General features: G+C 35.1%; 1 protein-coding gene across 8 annotated transcripts in view; it reads right to left on the minus strand.

Annotated features, from left to right (window-relative positions):
* Positions 1–2,054: 2,054 nt before the first annotated feature.
* SDG25 (SET domain protein 25) overlaps positions 2,055–26,596 on the minus strand; it is an 81,808-nt gene continuing 57,266 nt past the window's right edge. For 5 of the 8 annotated variants that reach the window (XM_090019836.1, XM_090019835.1, XM_090019838.1 and 2 more), the window contains exons 17-18: positions 6,561–6,732; positions 5,569–5,865 (exon numbers count right to left, since the gene is read on the minus strand). The gene's annotated coding sequence lies outside the window, so the exon portion shown is untranslated. Of the gene's footprint in view, positions 4,849–5,568; positions 5,866–6,560; positions 6,733–26,596 lie in introns of those variants that run through there. The other 3 variants (XM_090019834.1, XM_090019833.1, XM_090019832.1) reach the window with 3 other exon arrangements.

Consider the following 26,596-nt stretch of genomic DNA (forward strand, 5'->3'; position numbering starts at 1 on the left):
TTATTCATTTTCTAAAACTGTTTTATAGGCCCAGAGGCTCAATGATGTGTAGGACTGGCTGGCTGGAATACTCGAGTCTTGTGACTTGGTGGCTTGGCATCTGACCTGTATGCAGAATTTAGATGAAGTCAATTTTAGTTTGTTTGTTTTTTTACTTTTTGACTTATTTATTAATTATTTGAAGTTCAATTTATTATTTTCAATTGACTCTATGCACAAAATGGTTTGTAGAATTGATATATTAAGTTTGTGATGTAACCCGGGTCCTTGAGAAGTTTTCTGTAATTGTTTAAAAAAAAATTCACTGTTTTTTTAGGGTCAGTTTGGGTCATTATAATTACACATCCAAAAAACGAGTAGATGACTCATTCTCCACTTTGCAAATGCTAAACACTTCAATTTGTTTTTAGCCCCAAAATATCCCTTTCCGCCATATCTAGATTGGCAACCAGAAGCTCTTATTTTGAAAGTATTTATCTCTATAAACTCAGCCCACTAAGAGTCTCCAAAATAAATAACAAGAGCCAATTTAGCCAAGCAAGCAACATTTATCTTTTCTACTCTTCTAAGGCCTATGCCTTCCTCAATCTTGGGTTTGCACAACACCTACTTAGCAACCAAACGTGGCCTCTTCCCAGAATCATAATCTTGCCATAAGTTCCTGAATAACGTCTCCAATTAAGCAACTAACTTTTTTTTTCAGAATTTTGAACGACATCAACCAATAGGCAGGAATACTAGAAAGCATGCTCTGAATGAGAGTAATTCTCCCTTCATACGATAATAATTTGGCCTTCCAAGACTCAATTCGTTGCTGAACTTAGCAAAAAAAGGTTAGCGCATAGATGTGTTCAAATTTTCAGCACATAACGGCAACCCCAAATATTTAATGGGTAATTTTTCCAGCTGCCAGTCCACAAGGGCAGACAATCGACTAGTCTCATCATGGTCTAAATTTAAGGAAACCATAACAAATTTAGAGTTATTAATCTGATACCTTCAGCATCCTCAAATTCCTTTAAGTATTTTTTAGAATACAAATATGCCTTAGATCCGGCTTAGCAAAAAACAACACATCATCGGCAAAGAACAAGTGAGAAACTTGTAGACCGGTGAAGGGAATTTGGATAGATTCAAATTGATTTTGCCCGGGGAGATGGGATCTCCCTGCCGAATACCTCTTAAGCTAGAAAATTTCTTACTCGAGCTACCATTCACAAGTACCCGAAGGGAGGCCATCTTCACGCAAACCATAATTAAGTGCACCCACCAAGGATCAAAGCCAAAGCGTAAAGGGGAGTTCTCCAAAAAATCCCAGTATACACTCATACTTTAGATAAGAAATTTTCTTCTTATAGAGTCGATGATTTCGTGAGAAAGCAATAAACTCTCACGGATATCTTTCGCCCTTAAAGAACACCCCTTGGTTCCTTGAGATCAAACATGACAGTATACTTCTCAACCTATTGACCATCACCTTAGAAATAATTTTGAATATAAAATTGCAAAGAAATATTGGCGAAAACTCCTTGAGATGGACCGCACCTAAAGCTTTAGGAATGAGAGAGGAGTAAAATTAACATTCTTAACAATTTTCCCTTCCATAAAAAATCTCACCTCAAAACCAAGTTGGATCTTTTAATTATGTTTTTAAGATGAAAAAAAAATTCATATGCCTATGTGTCTGAATTTACCTTGTGTGTGCGAATGTGATCTTTTTTTTACGTGAAAATTTATACATTCTCACAAGTTATTGATGATAAAATACACAATTATTTGCTTACTTTTCATTTTATTATATAATTACATGTTTTCTTATCTTGTGCTTCTCATTGTTGTGATACTTGCTCTTCAACGCCTAGCTTCACTGAAGCTGTAACGCTTCACCTCACCTTGACACTTTTAACATTGCAATGTACATCTCTCTCTGTCTCAGTTGGAGAGGAAAGTGTAGATTTTTTTTATTTTTTACTAAGAGGCGACAAAGAAAAGGAAATAATAAAGAAAAAGCACAAGCAGAAATTTGTCACCCCATAAGTTGACATTCCCACTTATGACAGCCCTGAAATTAGCCTTAATTAATGAAATGATATTCTTCATTTACATTTAACATATTACAATGACAAAAAAGAAAGAAAAAAAGAAAACTAGATACACATCGAAATTTCATTTGATCTTTTTTTTTTTATAATCCAAGGGGAAACCCCCCATCACTGACCTTACATTGGCTGGCCTCCAGCTGGTAAAACCCTTGAAGTCTCTCCTGCCCAAAGCTTCCACCTTGTGGCAAGGAAGGTCACCCACGAGTTTCGAACTTGTGACATCCTGTCAACTTGGTGACATTCACAAGTTACCCATATCAGATGAGCGGAGCCCTTGTAGGCAAATTCCATTTCATCCTTGAGATGCCATGATGTAGGAAAACTACTCAACCTGAAATCTTGTATGGGATATATGCACATTTGCATGCATATGAAATCCAGTTTTTCTAACTCTCAGCACATAAATCCACACACGTGGAAATGTGCTGTGCTGCTGCCATTGCCATTCGGTACTGATTATAACCAGTACTATCGCCAAGCCCTCTCACAACCAACAAAACATACTCTACCTCCAAAAATGCCATTAGTAACAAAATAATCTACCAGAACAGTCAGTAATGGTAATACTAACAACAAAGATAAAGGTAAAAGGAAGGCTTAAAGCAGTTTCCATCTGTAGTTTTAAGAATCATTTTGATATGATAGAAGTTGGTACTTCAAATAAAAATACAACTACCACTACATATTTTATAAACATGACGCTTTTCAAATGTCACTTGAGCAGCTGTTTGTCCAAGTCCTGCAAGTTTCATAAGGCTTAGGGTCCACAATATTTGCAAGATCAGATGAGGCTAGGGATCTGATCAGACAAACTATCATTCAAATGGCTCTAGTGGTTTTAAAAATAGCATACAATATTTAGAAAATTAAATGTATTGAACAACCATGAATGGTTAAGCATCGGCTATGTCCAAGCTACGAGGACAGTGCTACTTCCTGAATCAGACGTCCAGAGGTCAGTCGGAGTGTGTATAGTATTTACCTTATAGAACAATATATGGATCGAGGGAGGAGCATGTAGCCAAATATGCTCTTTTATTTTTGGATTTTTTATTTTAAATTATATATTTTTTATTTTAAATTATAAAAGTTCATCCAACGCCTTCCAGACATCTTGATCTGATGAGAGTGAGATTTACAATCAATACATGTTTTATTTCAAAATAGATGGTATTTTTAGGAGATAAAAGACGAACTAAAAAGGCTAGATCACTTGGTGTTGTACACTGAAACATGGGGCTTCCCCGGCCAAAGGGGATCACAAACACACTCAACCCTAAGCATAACCAGATATAATCACAAACTGACTCGTTAGAAACTTACAGTAGATTGCAAGCTGATTGCAAGCCGTAACAGCCCACCCACCAAAGACGAGGAAGTGCTAAAGTTTTAGCTGACTACGTGAAGCTGTCAACATTAAGTAGCAAGCAAGGAACATGAACAGTAGAGACTGTCAGCTGCACCAGCCAGCCCTTGAACTCAAAAACTTTAGCATGTCTCGTGTCAAGAGTGACAAATGTACCATGATTTTCCCTCTTGTGAATATCGTTACCATTCGTCACATCGTCCTAGCATTCCTAAGCGCAGAGAAATATGATGGGATTGGCAGCCATTGCATCAGCTCCAAACAAGTCATAATCATATATCCTTCTCATATCCTTCTTACAGTATAGGGGGCAGATTTCAAAACCAATTGTTGTACATTGGAAAAAACCATTTGCTGAAAGCTATAATGAAAATTTACCAAGTTCCCTGTGGTGATTCCGTCTTATTGCAAGAGGAAAGCATATTCCCCGTAGAACATGTTTTTAACAAAACAAGTAAAAAGACTCAAGTCTGTGAGTGCGAGAAGAAATTTTAGAATCAGATTTCGTCAATAAGAAATGAGATTTGCAAACCTCATCTTAGTATGAAAACTTGGAGGTTAACCGTGAGACGAGATGCGCTTGAATAACTATGAAGTACCTGCTTTTGAAGTCATATCAGCAACACGGGCTTCTCACAAACGGGATCACGGCAGGTTGTGAGTCCCCATCACGCCCTCAAGACTTTTTGAATTCAGTGAAGAATGGATTTGATAGGAATACACCTCAACCAACATTGTAAAAAAGAAAATGCTTTTGTTCTGATGGAACAGGGGTAACAAACAATTCTTCATCAAATTCTCCAAGCTCCAAGATAGAACAGGGAATAGCGATACCAGTTGGTAAACTAATTCAGATTGCCCCAACACCACGAATCCAAAGATAACTATTCTGTGCATGGATCAAAACCCACAACCAGGCGCTACACCTTCAAAACCGATAACGGAAATGCAAGGAGCAATTCATTCTTTGTGAAAGAGTGGTTTATTTACTTCTTTTTTTTTTCATTTTTCCCTTTTCTAGGCACCAAGGCTTTAGCCGCCTCCGAACGGTTATCATCTCATCTTAAATGGGCCAGAATTATGATGTCATGAACTGGAATGCTGTGAATTTCAGAGGCACTGCAAGCCCGAATGGTTATTTTTAACATGATAACCCAATTCCCAACTGACGCTGATGGCAACTAGGTTGCACAGACGCTAGACGTCATTTGTCCTTATCCCCAATGTCATTTATGTTCAGTATATGCATGGGAACTACTCGATCGTGGTAAACAAGAAGAAAAATGAAGTAAACAAAAAGCAAGCACAAGATGAAGAGAAGCAATGAAGCACATACCCATACGCCCATGTATCTTGTACAAACTGAGCTTCCTATAGTTCCTGCATACAAGAAATCTAACATAAATACAAATTCTGGAGCACCGTACAATGCAATTTTTGGGCACTACGTTCATGAAATAAGAGACTGATGGCCATGTTGGAATTTCAAGTAATTTAGTAATTATGACAATTAAAAACAAATGCCAATACTGCTCCTTGATAATTCACTTCCTCTAACAACGTAACATAGGAAACATCTGTTCAGAGAACGGTAGTGAACCAACAAAATCTTACAAGACTTAAAAAGCGTGATACTTCAGTATGATCCAATATTATGGACAATTATTCCATATAACACACAAGATTCAAGTTCCTTAGAGAACGCAATTTGGTAAATGATTCACCACCTAACTAGTATATTCTTCCAGGCAGCTTTGGACTAGAGATACGGTACTGGTAAACAAATTAGTGTAAACATAAAAAAATGGTTTTAAAGGTCCAACTACGGGAAATCATGAGAAAAAATCCAATCAATCAACAGAGGTAAGCTGCTCATGATATGCATCACTGACTTTGGAATTTCTTTTCATATTAATGCCCAAAATTGATAACCAAGTTTACCGAGCTATAAATTATGTGTGTGACACTGAAATATATGATATCGAAACATTATAATAAGAGTTTTATGCAAAGTTTAATGCAATATTTTTTTATTGTAAAGATTAATACAATAGAGAACCATGTGATGGCTTTTGGACTACAAAGCAGAAGCCCTCCGCAGACAATAAAATGGGATTAGTTCCCTTTATTTTAGAATTGAAGGTTAACACGTTTCATACAAAGATTGTTTTTTCTCATTTTGCTTTACAAGCCAAATACTGTGGAGAAGCAGGAGTCGTTGACAAACATAGCCTTCCATGGTAATGAATGACTCCAAACTTCCGACCCACCAGGAAAGAACACTTAAATTACCATTCAAAATCTCCAAAGTGTAAGCAATGGATATGTCCAAACTTGATGTAGAGATTCAACAATCTCAATTAAGTAACCAACAATCTCCAACTCTGAACTTCATCCCTGGAAAAATATGATATGTTAACCTCCCATGCATAGACTGTACAAATGTTGGAAACCCAAACAAAATCTATTAGAGAGAAAAATATTGGTGAAGCTAGATCCAAGGGGATGACATAACTTGGAATAGATGCCTTCAGTCGGATGTGACCTTGCTAAACCAAGTTATCAAGTCACCAGATTTAAGCACGATTGGCCAGTTCAAAGGCTCTAATGGAGATACACTATTGCAAAAAAAGAAAAGAAAAAAAAACAGGAATTTAAGAGGATATAGTTCATGATAACGAATGTCATGTTATCTTTAGAAAGTGGTGACTCGATTATATACCAATTAAAGCAATTAAAGAAAGACAGCTAGTAGTCTAGGTTGCACTACATGGTGTTCGAACATATATTTATTGAAAATTTTCACACGTTAGTTTCAACCAAAATCTGAAAAAAAATATGGACACCATCATGTTTGATTTGAAATTCCTTCCATTAATATTTGGATGGTGGCTACCTATTTATGAAAAACTTTCTCGGCCTTATACAAGGTGAATGCCATGAAAGTTTTACAGGATTTTGAACTGATATCTTAAGAGAGGCCAATTCACCAAAATCGGTAAACATCTTTATGTTGATAATAGAAAACCCAAATTTCGGACTTCTTAATGTTACTTTACACTGAAATAATATTAAGTGACTAAGTTACATACAAAGAGGTCCATACAGCCATGATGAAGGAACAGATTGGGCTGAGGCTGTCTTTCTCCACAACAATGAAAATTGTCCATGAATAAACGTTGTATAGCATGCTAAAGAGAACCGCCTCGAAGGATATGGCACAGGCTACAAGTGTCCCCACACTTTCCTTGTTAGAGCAACCAGCTACAAAAATCATAACAATAAGAATGTTAGCCTTGTTTTGCCATGAATATAAAAAAGAGTCATGTCACTACATTTCCATTTTAATGTCTGTTTTCCATTTTTCTCCCACCCTTTACATTGATGTAATGCACCACTCTTAAATCAATAAATCAAGCTCCAGAGCACAATAATTGTCACTAAACATGTATAAAAAGTAAGCCACACAAACTTGCTAACTATTAATTGGTCACCAGTAATTGGTCATAACTTCTGCACACTGACGTCCAATTAATTTTGCATGTTTACGAAAGCAAAATAATTAAGCCACTTTTGGAGTCAGGCTGAATAAACTTGTGTAAGTTCTCTATTGACCTAATGTACACTTGTACTTTTAAGAAGCCATCTCTATCTTCACTAGGGTGTCAACTGGTCAGAGCCAGGTAGAACCAGACCTGGCCCCATTTTCGGGTATGGTATCAGGTCCAGACCCAAGTCTAATCGGACCCACCATAAGAAAAATCATACCTGGACCCGATAAGAATTACATGAACCAGACCGGGTCATACCCGGTAAAACAATATTTTTATCATTTTTACATTGAAAATTTGTGGATCTTAATTGGAAATCAGGTCGGGCCCGGGTCTGGTATAAAATTTCACAAACTATACCCGGATCCATGTATTAATCGGACCTTCGGGTCTGGACCCAAGTCTTAATCGGGTCTTCATATTTATCACCATACCCGGACCCTATATAGGGTTTGGTTCGGGTGGGTTCAGGTAAACCCGACCCGTTGAAAGCCCTAATCTTCACATTGATTCTATGACTGCCTCTCAACCGCACATATCATAATTCATTTTCATTTTTATGACAGCATAAAGTTGCTAATTAGTAATTAGTCATAAGCAGTTTCAGTACATTAGCACTCAATTAATCAGCATGTTTACAAAAGGAAAATGGAGTGATGCTCAAAAGCGTTACATAAATTCTCTATTGACTCATGTATAGTTGTACTTTCACAGAAGTCACCTCAAACATCACATTGATTCCATAACTGCCTCTTAACATTGTAAAGAAAGTATATATACAATACTTCAAAGCATTAAGGCACACAAGCACAAAGTATATATACAATACTTCAAAGAATCAAAACAAGACAAGAATATAAAAATATACTCTTTATTGAGTAGAATGGTTAGGAAAAGCATTGGAAACAAATGGGGTTTTTTACCCCTATTTATACACAACAGGTGGTCTCAATAGAGCTGTCCAACGGTTCCTCTTGAACTGTTCCAACAGCTTTATTGACTAGTCAACTCTATGTTGACTAGTCCAAAAAGAACCTAACTAAAGAGCTCCTCAAAACCAAGGCAATTACAAAAAAATATAAAAAACAAAAATAAATACAAAACTGTCCCTATAAGACAGACCTATATATAAAAAGTAAAAAGACTAAAAATGTCCCTGATGAACATTATTTATTACAATAATAATAATAAATATATATATATATATATATATATATATATATATATATATATATATATATATTAACACCCCCTCAAACTTACGGTGTAAACACCAAAAGTTTGAAAATACAAAAAGAAAATAATGATCCAAGTTTTCAATAATAATCTTTTTTAAATGCATGATTCATCAAAGATATATTTCTTTCTCAACCCATAACATCCTTAAAAACATGCAGAGAGAACAAAACAAAGGTTCTAACTCAGGAGCGGAGCCAAAAATCCACACACACACACACACACACACACACACACACACACATATATATATATATATATATATATATATAGAGAGAGAGAGAGAGAGAGAGAGAGAGGGAAGCGCACAACATTCGGGTCAGAGAAAGCACTATCCACCCTGACCCTAACCCCAATCCCTTTATTGGGGATTTCTAGGGTGGGCACTACCCCGGCCAGTATGTAGCTCTGCCCCTGTTCCAACTACACAAAGAAATATATTTTAAACCTATGTGGTCAAAAGCACTAGGCGGTGCCTAGTCTGTAGATCCCCAAAAAGACTAGTCGAGGACTAGTCGGTACCCCAATTAAAATATAAAAAAATACACAAAATATACATAAAAATATGTTTAATTCTTTCACTAATGAGATGTTTTCATTACACAACTACCAAATTACACATGATTTCACAAAATACATTAATATACATAACTAGAATATACATATATATATATATATATATAATTGTACACAAACAATATATATATATTCAATTATTCATAACATATTCAGTATAATCAACAAAATATAATTTCAACCTTTCATAGAAGCACAATAACACATACATATATAATTAACATGTTACATAATTCATAATACTAAACATGCTTTCAGGATTTTATAGAAAAATTCATCAGAAACAAAGCAACACACATAAAAAAACATAATCAATTAAAATTAACTGTGAATGCTTTCAATGTTTCACAAAAACTCTCAAAAGCAAAGTATCACACACACACACACACACACACACACACACACACACACACACACACACACACACACACACACATATATATAAAGCATGTTTTCATAATTTCACAGAACAAATCACACAAACATGCACAAAAATATATAATTATATATACAAAAAATAAAAATATATATAGGAATAATAAATGACTAAACTGCCATCTTGCCAAGGCGGAGGCAGCTTAGTCACCGACTAGGCACCTTAGTCAGTGCCTAGTCGGCAAAATTGGTACCTTTAAAGGTACTCACCTAGGAATTGCAAAGCCTTGGCATTTTACTTATGCCTAGACCAACTAGGCGGACTAGTCGGGGCTTTTGACTACATAGTTCTTACTAAATTGTTATTAAACGAAAAATATTTTTAACCCAACTGTTTAAAAACTAGATATAAAATGCATGTATTTAGATTCAAAACAAATATATATATTTTGAACAAGAATAACTCTTATTAATTCATATATATGAAACGAGGATGGTTAAGTTCCTCAACAAAACATAGAGATACTATAAACTTGAACAATTTTAAAAATGAATAAGATATGCACCTTCAGCAATAATTTTAAGATTTTAGAAACATTAATAACAATTCAAGCAAGGTGCAATAGCCATCAAGGAAAACACAAGGAAAAAACTTCAAAATCAATTTTTAAGAATTTCTTGTTTAGACCATTATAACCATAAAAACAACATATTTTTCACAAATTCTGATCATAGTAGAATTTTGATCACTAAAAATTAAAGAAACAAGTACATATTAGAAACACAAGAGAGTGTTTTAAAGGCTACAATGGGATACAAAAGCAAAGTGGTCACTTATGGAGCAAGAACACCCTCACGAAGATACACAACTCACTAAGAGTCACAACCACAAAATATAAAATGTTCTCCTTAACAAAATGCTTAGAAAAACGCATAAGATATAAACAATTTTGCAATAATGTTTCAAAGGCTTGGGTAAACATTTCAAATAAGATATCACTCATAAATTATACTAAGCAAAACACGACATGTATATCAAATGTAAGAACTCAAAGGAGTTTATAATAAACGAGAAATTAATTAAATTCATACAAAACATGAAATTAAAGCATATTCAATGCATATAATAATGCATGAAATTTTTTCAATGAATAACCATTTTCCATACAACAAAAAAATGAGCTGCAGATAGAATTAGAAAGTTCATGGAGAGATTTTCAAAAATCGCATTTTTAAAAATCTCACATAACAAAAGGAATGATATTTGCAAATCTCAACACCAATTTGCTCACCACAAGCAACCCTCTCTTTAACCTCAAACTCAAAATCCTCAAAATTCAAGTGTATCAGCGCATAGGACAAGAGATCAAACACAAATGTCAGCAATAACCATGTCAGTGACCATGCACCAATACTGGCTATTTGACAATACAAACCAGCTACAATCACAAGAGGTGCACATCTCTCACTTCATAAATGATTGTAAAGCTGAAAACAACACCAGTTTCAATGGGTAAAACTGTAAAAAACATCAAGTTTCAATGGGGTACACAACTCATCACACTGATAAAACAAAAACTCTTATAAAAAAAAATTACTCAAATAAGAAGAGAGTGGAGAAAGCTAGAAAGATAATAATACTGTAATGAAGGCAAACTGATGTTAATAAGCAAGAAGATTTGAAAAACAATATTTAAATCAAAGCAATAACTTTTGCAATCATATGAGATTTAATCCATAAGAACCAAAATGGTCATAAGCAAATAACAATAGTTATCACTAAAAAAAAATCGATACGAGCATCCAATAAACAACAAAGGCCAAAAAGACAAATGAGTGATACAACTCACTCATAGAACCAAAGGTCAATAAACTATTAGTCATAGCCAAAACATTGACAATCTACACTAATAAGAAGACAGATATGTACACATAACTCACATCAACAACTAATTTTAGCTTCACAACAACCGAGATGCACAAAACAGTCGAGTGATACAACTCACTCATAGAATCAGAGGTCAATCAACTATCAGTCGGAGCCAAAACATTGGCAATCTATACTAACAAGAAGATAGAGGTGACCATATAACTCACCTCAACAACTAACTTTGGCTCCACAACACAGAAGTGCATATAACACACCTCGATAAGTCCAAGCAAATGATAATGGATGTATTGAAAGAGTGATGGACCAAGCCATATACAGAAATAAAAAGGCAAACCTTGAAAGACACATTCCAAAGAACAAGAACCAATTTAAGTGAAACCCTCAAATAAATTTAGAAAAAAACATGCAAAAAATGCAATCATATGAAAAGATAAAATGTCCACCAATGAGTCTTTAGCATGAATGTCCATCAGTAGATACAAAATGAACAAGAACAAAAGTGAACTATGAAGGGTACAATTACAAAACCCACAAAGGGAAAACACAGGAAAAGTTCTTAAAAAATCACAAATTTTATTAATACAAGTAAAGAACAAAAAAGCCTTCAATCACGAACCAAAATGTCCAAGAAACACACTAACAAAAACCCAAAAAGGGGTATACACAAGAAAGCTCAATATATAAAAAATAATATTTTATTGAATATCACAAGCATGCAAGAAGCATAATACTTAAAACTCATGTGAGGTAACATGAAAAAACATGTAAGATAATGTTTATTAACGAGTCATGAGTAAGAAATATCACAATCACAAGGTACAAACCATTCAAGTGCAATAAAACTACCATCCAAATGGGCACAGTCACAAGGGCCAACAAGAGAACATACAATAACATACATATTTTTAATAATTTTAAAAGGCACACTTAAAAAGCATTCATAAACCTCATCGAGGAGTTCAACATAAATGAATGCATAATTCCCACAAAAGAACAAGTTTTGCATGAAGAAATCATGCTCAATTCCTTATGCACGAATAGACAAACTCATTCATCAATATGTATGTAAGACAATTACAAGTGCACAAGGATCATATATCAATATGAAAAAATCATTTATTCAAATTTCAAAATAATAAGATATCCATGACCACTAAGACCCTAACCATATATAATGTTTAATACTATATAAAAGTATTCTATGTTTCACATAAGAATAAATCAAAGAGAAAATAAACAAATTCAAACACAAGTTAAGCAAAATCTCATAAAATCATACTTGTGAATGACACAAAACCATTTTAAAATAAATATTTCAAATCATTTAAAAATATTTAACAATATTAAAAAAAATAAACAAAGTCCAACAAAAAACACAATAAATTTGAAGTCATACACAAAAACATGTTTTGGCATTTATAACCATGAAGTGCTCGAATAAAACATTTAAGTGCCAAAAAACACATGCTCAAGAATACTAGATAATATACATATATATTAAATAAAGAAAGTTAAAAAACCCTATCTCATAAAAGCATACACATATATAAATATCATTTCACAAAACCAAATAAATATTATAAACCTTACAAAATATTTAATAAAAATAAATCCAACAATAAATTTGGAAAGTATTTAAAGATATAGTTTTAACAAAAATAACAAATAATTTTCAAAAACTCCGCCTGTGTAGTTATACACTGCCGGTCCCAAGCCCGGATAAAGGAGGAGGGTTGCGGTAGGCCTGTGACAGCCAGCATAAAAACTTTGTCATATCCTATGAAAATGAACCAATATGAGAATTTCGTTGGGGCGTTCCCTACTGAGCGACGCGCTATACTCTCTAGGCCCGGAGGCAGTGATAAATGTGCAAGGGTTGCTAGGTCGTCGCCCAGAAGCGACGCGTCACACCGGCGCCCGGGTGTGGTGTCAAATAGGCAAGGGTTCCCTCACTTTGTTGGACGGGTGGGGGTAAAGAAGTTAGTCCAAGACCATAAAATTAGGTTAGCCACTTGGAACATAGGGTCTTTAACTAGTAAGTTGGTAGAGTTAGTAGATGTTATGTGTAGGAGAAAGATTGATATTTTATGTCTTCAAGAGACCAAATGGGTAGGTGAGAAAGCTAAAGTGATAGAACCTTGGGGATATAAGATTTGGTATACAGGAATAAATAGGAATAAGAATGGAGTAGGGATTGTTATGAGTCGTCAGTTTATAGATAATGTAGTTGAGGTCCGTAGGAAGGGTGATAGAATTTTACTTATTAAATTAGTATTAGGTACGGATATTATTAATATTATTAGTGTTTATGCACCTCAAGTAGGTTTAGATGATTCCATTAAGCATCAATTTTGGGAAGATTTAGATGGAGTAGTACAAGAGACATCCTATGGAGAAAAGCTTTTCATCGGCGGTGACCTTAATGGACATGTAGGCATTAGTAGGGATGGATTTGAGAATATCCATGGAGGCTATGGTATAGGAGAAAGAAATGAAAGTGGAGAAAGGATTTTAGATTTTTGTTTGTCCTATGATATGATCTTAGCAAACACTTGGTTTAGGAAGATGGAGTCTCACCTAGTAACATTTAAAAGTGGGGTTAATACGAGTCAGATAGATTTTTTCCTACTTAGAAAGAGAGATAGGGGTTGTTGCATCGATTGTAAGGTTATACCAGGAGAAAGTGTAGCTACACAACATAGAGTCTTAATTTTAGATCTTAGAATTAGACAATGCCGCAAAAGGGATAGACATAGGATAGATCCTAGAATTAAGTGGTGGGCACTGAAAGGAGCTAAACAAGGAATGTTTGTAGAGCAGGTAGTTAAGGAAGTTGATTGTTGTCTCGAGGAGGATTCAGAATCAATGTGGAATAAGATAGCGGGTGGTATGAGAAAAGTAGCTAAGGAGGTATTGGGTGAGTCTAAAGGCGGTGCACCACTAGGTAAGGATACATCATGGTGGAACGAGGATGTCAAATTAGCTATTAAGGTTAAAAGAGAGTGTTATAGAAATCTAAGTAAGAGTCGTGATAATGAGAATTTGGAGAAGTATATGATAGCAAAGAAGGAAGCTAAAAAAGTTGTTCGAAACGCGAGGGCTAAGGTATATAAGGAGGTTTATGACAAGTTGGATACCAAAGAAGGCGAGAAGGATATTTATAGGCTTGCAAAGATGAGAGATAGGAAATCGAAGGATTTGGGTATGGTTAGATGTATCAAAGATGAAACGCAAAGGGTTTTAGTCAAAGATGAGGAGATTAAGGAGAGATGGAAAGATTATTTTGATAAGCTATTTAATGATAGTCATGCTCAAGATCTTGGAGACTTCTCCATTCCTTTTCATGAGATAAATCGTGACTTCATGCGCAAGATTCAAAAGAAAGAAATTGCAGAGGCTTTGAAGAAAATGAAATCAAGAAGGGCAGTTGGCCCAGATGGTATACCTATCGAGGCTTGGAAATGCTTGGGAGAGAAAGGTTTAGAATGGTTGACAAATCTTTTTAACTTGATTTGACGAACAAATAAGATGCCTAATGAGTGGAGGAAGAGTACTTTGGTGCCTTTATATAAGAATAAGGGTGATATACAAGATTGCACAAACTATCGTGGTATAAAACTCATGAGTCATACTATGAAACTTTGGGAGAGGGTGATTGAGTCTAGGTTGAGGAAGGTTGTCATGATATCGGAGAATCAATTTGGTTTTATGCCTGGAAGATCAACTATGGAAGCTATACATCTTCTTAGACAACTTATTGAAAGATATAGAGAGAGAAACAAAGATTTGCATATGGTTTTTATTGATTTAGAGAAGGCATACGATAGAGTACCTAGGGACGTTCTCTGGTGGACAATGATGAAGAAAGGTGTTTCTCTCAAGTACATTAGTATAATTAAAGATATGTATGAAGGAGTAGTAACCAATGTCCGCACTTGTGGAGGGGTGACAACCAATTTTCCGATAACGGTTGGGTTACATCAAGGATCTGCTTTAAGCCCTTTCCTATTTGCGATAGTGATGGATGAGCTTACGAGATCAATTCAAGAAAATGTACCGTGGTGTATGTTGTTTGCTGATGACATTGTTTTGATTGATGAGTCTAGAGCTGGGGTTAATGCTAAGTTAGAATTATGGAGACAGACATTGGAAGCTAGAGGTTTTAAGTTGAGTAAGAGTAAGACTGAATATATGGAATGTCGGTTTAGTAAGCAACGAAGTAGGGATGGGAGTGTAGTGAAGCTTGGTGAGCAAGATATACCGGTGAATGATTATTTCAAATATTTGGGATCCATCATTCAAAAGTATGGAGAAATTGATGGAGATGTAAATCATAGGATAAAGGTTGGGTGGATGAAATGGAAAAGTGCTACTGGAGTGTTGTGCGATCGTAGAATGCCATTGCGGTTGAAGGGAAAGTTTTATAGGACGACTATTAGACCCGCTTTACTATATGGTACGGAATGTTGGGCTGCCAAGAGACATCATATTCAAAAAATGAGTGTAGCTGAGATGCGGATGCTTAGATGGATGTGTGGAAATACAATAAAAGATAAGATTCGGAACGAAGAGATACGTAAGAAGGTAGGTGTTGCACCCATTGAAAATAAGATGCGAGAGAATCGTTTACGGTGGTTTGGACATATTCGGCGAAGGCCTAATGATGCTCCAGTTAGAAGGTTGGAGAAATGGGAAAATATATTAGTTAAAAGAGGTCGGGGTAGGCCTAGGAAGACTTGGATGGAGATGATAGGAAAGGATATGAATGCTTTGAACCTCACCGAGGACATGGCGTTGGATAGAAATGATTGGAGGAAAAGGATTCATGTGGAAGACCCAAAATGAATTTCTTTTTTGGTTCATATCGCTGACCCCAATTGTTTTGGGATGAAGGTAGTTGTTGTTGTTGTTGTTGTAACAAATAATTTTCAAAGATAAGAGAAATGAATGTTTTCTCATGCAAAATGCATGAAATAGACAACTCAAGTAAAAATAAGATTTAAGATACATACCGGGTCAAGATCTCCCTTGAATCCAAATCATACATCGATCATGATTCCTTCATGAAGCACAAACTCGAACCAAAGAATCTCAAGACCCAAAAAGGCAAAATACCAAGAAAAAGTTCTTCGCTCCGATATCATGTAATAAAATATGCAAAAAAAAGGTACAAAGTGCACAAGCACTATTACAAGTCCAATAAAGAACGTTACAAAAGTACTAAGGTACTACACAAGCACAAAGTGCATATACAAGACTTCAAATAGTCAAAACAATAAGACGAACATAAAAAATATAATCTTCATTAAGTAGAACGCTTAGGAAAAGCATTGGAAACAAATGGGTTTTTTTACCCCAATTTATACACAAGAGGTAGTCTCAATAGAGTTGTTGGAACCAAGGTTGTCTATATCGTACGATACATATTGTAACTATGAAGGAAAACAATATGATACACACTTATATCACGATACGAGTGTGTATCGTACATATATCGTATGTATCGTACAATATAGGTTTGTATCATACCGTATTGTACAACATGGGGTGTATTATATGATACAGGCTCGATACACTTAAAAAGGGCCAAAAAGTAATTTTTCATTTTTTCATTTTAAAGACCTCTTGAGGGCCTACTCCCTCATTTGTTTAAATGCCATTAGAGAGGTATCAACACACCCTAAGACTCGTAAGAGTGATTTGGGGGGCGATCTGTGTGCAAGGGAAAGGGCTTTTGCAATTTCATCAAGAGTGCATTTCCACCATTTTTTTACTAAGGAATTGGGTTAAGGTAAAAAAAACCTTATTATTTCATTTTTTGAGAAAGATGGCATCAAATGATTCAGCATGGCAATGGGGCACTCGAATAATAAGTGAAAACCGGTTGAAAATGAGTGCAACTATTGCCATACTGTTATTTTGGGTGGTATCTCTCAGTTGAAGCATCATTTAGCTGGGACCAGTGTTATTAAAAATGCGCCTCAAGGCGCAAAAAGCATGCCTCGCCTCAAGGCAAGGGCCTTTGTGCCTTAAGGCGTAGGTATAAAGCGCAAAAGCCCCGAGGCGTGTGCCTCATACACCTTGAGGCGTACGCATCGAGGTGAGGCGTATACGCCTCTAAATTTTGGTCAAATGAGGGTCAAAGCCCCCATTTGACCAAAAATTAGGGTTTAAAAAACAGGGCCCCGACCCTAATTTAGGGTCGGGGGCCCTAATGTTTTATTTTCTCTCACACGCAATCTCTCTCTCTCTCTCGTCTCTCACTCATCACTCTCTTGTCTCTCACTCGCCCTTCAAAAGAAGAAGAAGAAGAACGATCTCACTGTTAAATTATGTAATCAACCATGTAATCTAATATCTATATTTTATGTATATAAGGTAATACATATACATATATTATATATATGTATATGTATCTACTTATTATATATATAATATATATTTTCCTATTGATTAGTCGTAGGGGTAGTTTAGTCTTTTTACAACATATTCTTTTTTAATATGTTTTATAATTATTTTTCTTTTTCTTTTTCATTTTATTTTATTCTTTTTTGTAAAAGGTAGTGTGTACCTTGGAGGGGTTCACCATCTAGTCGTTGGGCCCCTTCCAACTTTTAGTGCCTTTTAGTGCATTTGTGAGATTGATTTGTGCTTTTGTGCACAAGTGTTCTAAATGTTCTTATTGTACATGTGTGCACGCATTTGTTATCAAGAATATTAAGGTCTTGATCTTAGTATCTTGTTGAAGATACTTTCATATGGTATCAGAGAAGGGGAATCGTGCATCAAGCTATTGGAGTTTGAAGTAGATCATCTTCTTCGAGCAATATTTTAGAAGCCTCTTTTGTCAAAAAAGACTTTAAAATCTTTTGAGGTACGTATTATTTTTCAACTTCTATCCTCTCTAATGGGCAAAAAGGACTCCCACTTCTCCCTTGGGGTTTAAACTTAATGGTTTAAATTATCATGTTTGGGCCGGTATTATAGAAGCCCATATTAAAGAAAAGGGGCTTTGGGAGTATGTTTAAGGTTCGATACCGGAACCCGAACCAAAAATTACAATCGTTGAAAAGGGAGATATTAAGATCCTTGAAGGGAAAGAAAGACAAAGGGCTCTTGAAGAGTATTCAAGAAAGCATGACGAATGAGAAATGAAAAACTTCAAGATCTTGTCTTGGATTTTTTCATCCGTTGAAACCAAGATAAACGCCAACATCATTAAGTTCAAAAAAGCTTCCGAAGCTTGGTTATATCTTGAGAAAATGTATACTTCAAGAAATTTGTTACACAAATACTATTTCCAAGAAAAGGCATTGACCCTCTAACAAAATGAGATGACTATTCAGGAATACTTTGCCGAATTATCTTCTATTTGGTACGAGCTAGCTATGCTTGAACCAAATCGGAGTGGAGAAGCGATCGAATTAAGACACAAACAACTAGAGGAAGATCGGTTCTTCAATTTTCTAAATGGACTTAGACACGAATTTGAACAAATTCGGTCCTCCCTTCTCTCCACCTTCACATCTCCCTCAATTGAAGATGTAATCACTAAGTTAAGCGGTGAGAAAACCCGTATGGGGATTAGTAAGAATAATCCTAGCATTCTTGCTACCTCTTCTACTCAAGAAGATTGTGAAGGGGTAAATGTCATGTCAAGATCGGGGAATAATGTGAAGGCCTACAAACCTCCTCACTTCAAGAATCAAGGTCGAGGAAACGATCGATATGGCAAAAGAGACTATAGCAAATTAAATTGCCATTTTTGTAAAGAACCGGGACATATCAAACTCATTTTCCTTACAACAACAACAACAACTATGCCTTCATCCCAAAACAATTGGGGTCAGCGATATGAACCAACAAAGAAAATCATTCTGGGAAAACTCATTTTCCTTAAATGGAAAAAATAATTGCGATGGCTATGACATCCCAATCGGAGGAACGACCATCATCATCAAATGGGTCTCTTTCTCTTCAACAAATAGTGGAAGCTTTATAACCTCTTCTCAAGGGAGGCATTTCCGAAGCCGCTATGTCAACTTCTTCTCCTCCCGGTCAGACATCTTGGCTTTTGGATTTCGATGCATCTTTCCACATGACTCCAAGTGCTTGTTGTCTTTCCGATTTTTCTAAAAATACTCTTTCATCTTTTGTCTCAACGGCTAATAAAACACCTCTTGAAATTAAAGGAATAGGCAATTTTGAAAAACAAGATTTCTTTGTTCCAAAAATTAGTCTTATACCAAAAATTAAATTTAAATTTACTTTCAATCTCTCAACTCTCGAACCATGTATAAAATTCTCGTCTAATAAATGTTGGATACAGGATCGCCGGTCCGAGAGGTTGATTGGGGAAAACTCTAGGAGAGGAGACCTCTACTACATTGATTTTCTCCAAGTTTTCAAGAATCAATTTTGTAATGTTGTTCAAAACAAAGATATTCATGTATGGCATAAGAGATTGAGACGTCCCAACATTGTTAAAATCTCTTGCCTTTTATTAAACATCTTTGTAAAGGAGATTTTTTATGTAATGAATGTAATCTTGAGAAGATGAAAAGTCTACCTTTTACTCAAAGATCCATGTTTACGACAAAACCCTTTGAAATTGTTCATTCCGATGTATGGGGTCCGGCTCCTGTGATATCTAAAAGAGGATTATCATATTATGTGATTTTCGTGAACAATTACACTAGGTTTTGTTGGATATACTTTCTTAAACATAAACATGAAATTTTTTCAACATTTAAAATTTTTCATATGATGGTTTTAAATCAATTCAATGAAAGTTTAAAAATTCTTAGGTCTAACTCTGGAGGTGCCTTTCAAATGAATTCAAGAGTTATCTTGAAAGTTTTGGTATTCTCCATAAAAAAATCTTGTACAAAAACTCCTCAACAAAATGAGTTAGCTGAACGAAAGCATAGACATATTATTGAAACAACTAGAACCTTGCTCATTTCGCAAAATATTCCAAAGAAACTTTGGGCTGAGGTAGCTCTTACTTCAGTCTATCTCATAAATAGACTTCCATCAAAAAATTTAAATAAGATTTTCCCATTTGAAAAATTATATGAAAAAGAACCTGATTATAGCAGGTTAAGGGTTTTTGGATGTAAATGTTTGGTCCTTACTGATAAAAATGACAAACTTTCTCCAAAGGCCATTCCTTGTGCATTTCTTGGTTATTCTGAAACCCAAAAGAGTTTCCGTTGTTATGATGTTAAGAATGACAAATTGTATGTTTCCAGAAATGTGAGTTTTTTGAAAAATTTTAGTGGCTTCAAAAGTCTTGAATCTCATGATGAGAATGTAGATTATTCCTTTCTATTTGATCTACTAGATAAAGACGATGATACTAGTGATGATGAGTCAAATCAGAACGACTCAAGTGATATTGAAACCGAGGAAATCATTCCTTTGATCTCCCCATCTCATCAATATATTGATGAAGGACCACCTAGAGATCCCATCACCTATATTCATAGAGATAGAAACACCTTTAGAAGTGCTCTTGAAAGATATGATGATGCTAGTAGGATTATTCCTCAAAGTGAGGAGAACCTTCGTAGAACCGAAAGAAGTAGAAAAGCTCCCTCTAGGTTCATCTCATATAACTCTTTTTCACCTAAATATAAAGTTGTCTTAGTGTCATTTATTCTTATATAAAACCTAAAAACTTTGAGGAAGCACGTAAGTGCCCTGAATGGATAGTAGCAATGGAAAATGAACTCGGAGCTCTGAGAAGAGCCAAAACGTGAGAATTTCAAGACCTTCCTAAAGGTAAGAAAACAATAAGGTGTAGATGGGTATTTAAGGTTAAGACTAGGAGTGATGGATCTCGTGAGAGATATAAAGCTCGATTGGTTGCAAAAGGATATAGTCAAGAATATGGGATTGACTATGAGGAAACCTTTGCTCCTATAGCTCGAATGGTCATTGTTCGATGTCTTATAACTGTTGTCTCAATCAACAAGAAAAACATCTATCAAATGGATGTTAAAAATGTCTTTCTAAATGGAGATCTAAATGAAGAAGTTTATATGGATGCTCCACCAGGAATGGAGACTCCTAAAGGGAAAGTGCTTCGTCTTTGAAAAACACTTTATGGTTTAAAACAAGCCCCCAAGGCTTGGTATGATAGGTTTAATTCTATAATGATAGAAAATGGCTTTTCTTCCTGTTTTGCTGACGATGCTTTGTTTGTTAGAAAATCCAATATAGGGATTGTGATCTTACTATTGTATGTGGATGATATGCTCATCACTGGTAGTGATTCTAACGAGGTTAAGAGTATAAAATCAGTTTTGAAAAATAAATTTGAAATGTCTGATTTGGGTTTTCTAACTTATTTTTTGGGTATTGAAGTAGCATACTCTCATAGAGGATATTTCTTATCTCAAACTAAGCTTGCTTCTGAGATTATTGGCAGGTCAGGTATTACAAATGAAAAGGTTTGTGAAACTCCTGCTATAGTAGGAGCTAAAATGAAGATTGATGATGGTGTTCTTCTTTCAGAATCTACTTCCTACAGACAGCTTGTACGATCATTGATGTATCTGAGTATTACCAGACCAGATACCTCTCATGCAGTCCATACTACAAGCCAGTTTCAGCATGCACCAACATCAGTCTAGTGTCATCTTGCGAGTCGTAAGATACATAAAGGGTACTCTAAATAAGGGAGTTTTTCTGTCATCTTCTTCTGATTTAAAATTAATTGCTTATACTGACTCTGATTGTGGAGGTGACACAAATAACCGTCACTCCACCACTGGTTTTTGTGTATTCTTAAGAGACTCACTGATTTCGTGGAGATGTAAGAAGCAACAAAAAGTTTCTCTATCCTCGACTGAAATCGAATATCGTGCCATAACGACCACTATCATGAAAATTGTATGGATCCATCAATTGCTAGAAGACATGGGGATCACAATAGAAGGACCTACTAAGTTGTGCTGTGACAACAAAAGTGCAATTTATATTGCGAAAAATCACACTTTTCATGAGCGGACTAAACACATAGAAATGGACTTTCACTATGTTTGTGAGGCGTATCTCAAAGGAGTCATTGACCTTCCATATGTCACGTCAGAATATCAGTTGGCAGATTTCTTCACTAAAGTTGTGTGTTTCGCGCTTCAACTTCCTCCTTAGCAAACTCTCGGTCATCCTGCCCTAAGTTTGAGGGGGGGGGGGTGTTAAATTATGTAATCAACCATGTAATCTAATATATATATATATATATTTTTCTATTGATTAGCCATAGGGGTAGTTTAGTCTTTTTACAACATATTCTTTTTTTAATATGTTTTGTAATTATTTTTCTTTTTCTTTTTCATTTTATTTTATTCTTTTTTGTAAAAGGTAGTGTGTACCTTGGAGGGGGCCACCATCTAGTCGTTGGGCCCCTTCCAACGGTCACATTTGTGACCGTTGGAGGGGCTCCAACGACTAGAAGTAGAGCCCCTCCAAGGCCTCCACTTCCTCTATTTAAAGGGGCTCTCCCCTTGTGTATTTTTATGGCTTTGGGTCAAAGCCCAAGCATTCAATAAAGCCTTTTATTCTTTTAGTGCATTTGTGAGATTGATTTGTGCTTTTGTGCACAAAGTGTTCTTATTGTGCACGTGTGCACATATTTGTTATCAAGAATATTAAGGTCTTGATCTTAGTATCTTGTTGAAGATACTTTCACAAACAAAGTCTCTTGTTCCACTGTTCCCTTTTGTTGCGTTGACTTTTCCCATTATGCTCTTGTGTATCATCTTTATTGAACTTATCTGGTCCATCTTTTCATTGAGATGTATCTGTTTATTTTCTTTTGCTGATAGATTTTTCCCAGTGCTTTGTTTTCATGTGTTAATGTTTGTTAAACTGATTAGAATTATCATTCTGCTTTATATATCCTACTTCATTTGTTTGGACCATAATAATGAGTAGGCAAGTTTTAATTGTAATCCATCTTTAATATAATGATGAAAATGTCAATTATATGTTCTTATCCTTCATAATTTTCAATGTACTTGCTACCTAGATGTGGGCTATTATCCTTCCGTGACACTCATGGCTGCACTATGGTGCTGCCACAGGACACTAAACTGCAAAAGTCGTTATTAATTATCTCTAGCTAGTTTTGAGATTCAATATGATTATCTAAGGTATGCATTTTTTCTTTAAATTTTAAAGTAGCTAGTTGTAGCTTCATCAATAAAGCATTTTTTATTTATTTATAATTTTAGATATTTTTTATAGTTTTTTTTTAAAAATTGAGGCTTACGCTTTACGCCTTGCCTCAGATTTTGGTGGAGCACCTCGCTACGTATCAATGCTTTTCACAACACTGGCTGAGACACATCTCAATGTTGCGGCCTGCACATCAAGAAAATTGTCGAATGACATAAAATGACAATGCCAACAATTACCTACTGGTTTGAGAGAAAAAATGTTGAGTGAGACAAAAATGGGGTATGCGGAGCCTTGCGAGGACAAAGACGAACTCTTTACTTCTGATCCTAAAACCCCTATCGTAGCATTAGAAGTAGGAAGTTTTACAGCGAAAAAGAAAGGTATAGATGATGCTAGTAGTAGTTTCGCGGACACAAAAAGAAGAGCAGGAGAAAGAGGAGTAGAAGGGAGTTATTCGAAAGGAAGTAGAGCTAGAGGCTCTATTATGAGTTTTTTCCTTCGTAAGACTGCCTCAGGAGGCAACCCGACATTCGCACTGCTATGACTCCTCAACATTTAGTCGAGCAGGCTAATGTCGCGGTTAGGAGATGATTCTATAATGCATGTATTCCTTTTATTGCGGCAAATTTCTTACATTTCCAGATTATGGCAAATGTCATAACCAATATTGGACATGAATACAAGATGCCTTCATATCATGCTTTGAGAGGAAAAGTTTTAGATACTAATGTGTAAGAATGGCAGATAGGTGGAGAGACAGAAAGTCAAGAACCTTGATAAATTTTCTTGTTTATTGCCCCAAAAAAACTATGTTTTTAAAGTCATTTGAACTGTCCGATACGCCCAAGACAATAGATGTATTGCTCAGAGTTTTTGATCAGGTTGTACAGGAGGTTGAACCTCAAAATCTTGTGCAATTTATTATTGATAATGCAACAAATTATAAGGCAACAGGTAAATAATTGACAAAAAATTTTGGGTCATTATTTTAGACCCGTTGTGTTGCCCGTTGCACAGACCTCATGCTTGAGGACATCAACAACATGGATGAGGTCCAACGGACAGTTAAATGTTGCCAAAAAATTACTAAATTTATTTATAATTATGAATGAGTTTTGAGCCTAATGAGAAAGTACAATGGTGGTGCTGAGTTGATTTATAGTGCAGTTACTAAATTTGCTACGAATTTTTTAACCGTGCAAAGTCTAGTAAAGAATAGAGCTCCACTAAAAAATGTTTTCATCAGATGAGTGGAATGCATATCCCTATGCACAACAAATAAAGCTCAACAAAAATATAGATATTGTATTCAGAAGTGAATTCTGAGATTCATGCGTGAAGTTGTTGAGAATAAATATACCTTTGAAAGGTAATTCGATTAGTTAACAGTGAAAACATACCTGGATTATCTCTATGACGCCATGGATAAGACAAAAGATGTCATTATTGAAAGGGAAGAAAAAATTGTGCATACCTATATAGAACATCATTGATCATAGGTAGATTGAACAACTTCATCAATCTCTTCATACTGCAACATATTATTTAAATTCTGCATTTAGATACTCCCTTATATTTATTCAAAGGAAATTAAAACTTATGATAATGCATTGTCTGATATAGGGAGACCTGCAGCAATGTAAAACCGTGGCACAATGGGTCTTGGTAATTTATTTTTCCTATTTCGATTTTAATTTTATATTGTTATTTAGTTATGATGTTTTGTATGATTGTATATCTGTTATTGTCTTATTGATTTCTCGTTTTCTTGCTTTTTTATTTAGACATGTGGTGGGACAGGTTTGAAAGTAAAATTCCAAATTTGAGAGCGTTTGTCTTTCACATTCGTGCAAGTGAATACGAGAGAAACTAGAATGTCTTTGAGTAAATTCATACTAAAACAAGAAATAGATTGGAGCACAAAAAGCTCAATGGCCTCGTCTACGTTCTCTACAACTTACGATTGAGGTAGAGGTATATAAAATTATAAAGTTTATTTGTTTTTTTCATTCAAAATCCAACTAATTATAATTTTTTCATGTCATTTTTTTAGGCTAATCAAAAAATTATCAGCAAGGAGGCACAAAGAGCAATTTGATCCCATCAGATTAGAACATTATGATGAATTGGATGCATAAGTTGAAGAAGAAGCAAACTCTTTTGAACGAAGAAGACATTCAGTGGATTAACAATAGAAGGAGCATAAGAGGTAGAAGACGAAGACCCCACGTATCTTGGAGACGATGTGCATGTCGAAGCAGGAGAAGAGGATAATGATTATGATTATTGAGATTTTATGTAATATGTTTTAAAAAAACGGTTATTTAACACTTAATTGTTCATAAACTTGGTTATTTTGTTTTTCTTCATGTAATATGAAAGTATGAGTCATGTGCGATGTTCTTAATTGCAAGATATTTAATATTTTGTTCTTGTGAGATATGTATGCAATATTATCCATGATTCTATATTAGTTGATGTTTGATGATGTCCTATGCGACTCATAAAGACATAAATGTTTCGTATGTGATTTTACGGTTGCATTTGTGCAATTCATCATTGTTTTATGTGATATGATTTTTTTAAATTTTTTGCTATTTTTTTTGTTTTTGAAAAATTTACAATACGTTTACGATACAATATGGTGTAATTATGGGCCTGACCGATGCAAGTTACGATACAATACATTCAACCTTGGTTGGAACAGTCCAACAACTAGAAATAGAGTTGTTGGATTGTTCCAAAAGCACTAATGACTAGTCAACTCCATGTTGACTGGTCCAAAAATAACCTAACTAAAAGAGACCCTCAAAACCAAGGCAATTACAAAAAATATACAAAACAAAAATAAATACAAAACTGTCCCTATAGAACAGACCTATATACAAAAGTAAAAGACTAAAATGCCCCTGATGGACATTACTTATTATAACAAATATATATATATATATATACATATTTTAACACATCATAATTCTTTGCCTTGATTTTTACACATCTGTGAACTACTCCATGAAAAGTGTATCGTGGTCAGACCAGAAGACAACAGCTTGAAGTTCGCCAGGGTAACAAGACTGAAATGATATACAGGAGAACAAATATATTCTCAGATAGTATAAAGTTGGAAACAGAACATGTAATAATTGGATTAGAAGAGTCGCACTAGCTTCACAAAGAGGTTTCATGAGCTTGCCTATTAAAAGAAAAAGGCCATAAAATCTCTGATTTCTGTTTTTCATCAAGTTCTTGATCAACTTGCTTCAAGTAACTAATCGACAATGACTAAGGTATAGAGTGCAGATTGCCCATG

The sequence above is a fragment of the Nuphar pumila genome, chromosome 10, assembly GCF_984573655.1.
Source record: "Nuphar pumila chromosome 10, dmNupPumi1.hap1.1, whole genome shotgun sequence".
Classification (NCBI taxonomy): Eukaryota; Viridiplantae; Streptophyta; class Magnoliopsida; order Nymphaeales; family Nymphaeaceae; genus Nuphar; species Nuphar pumila.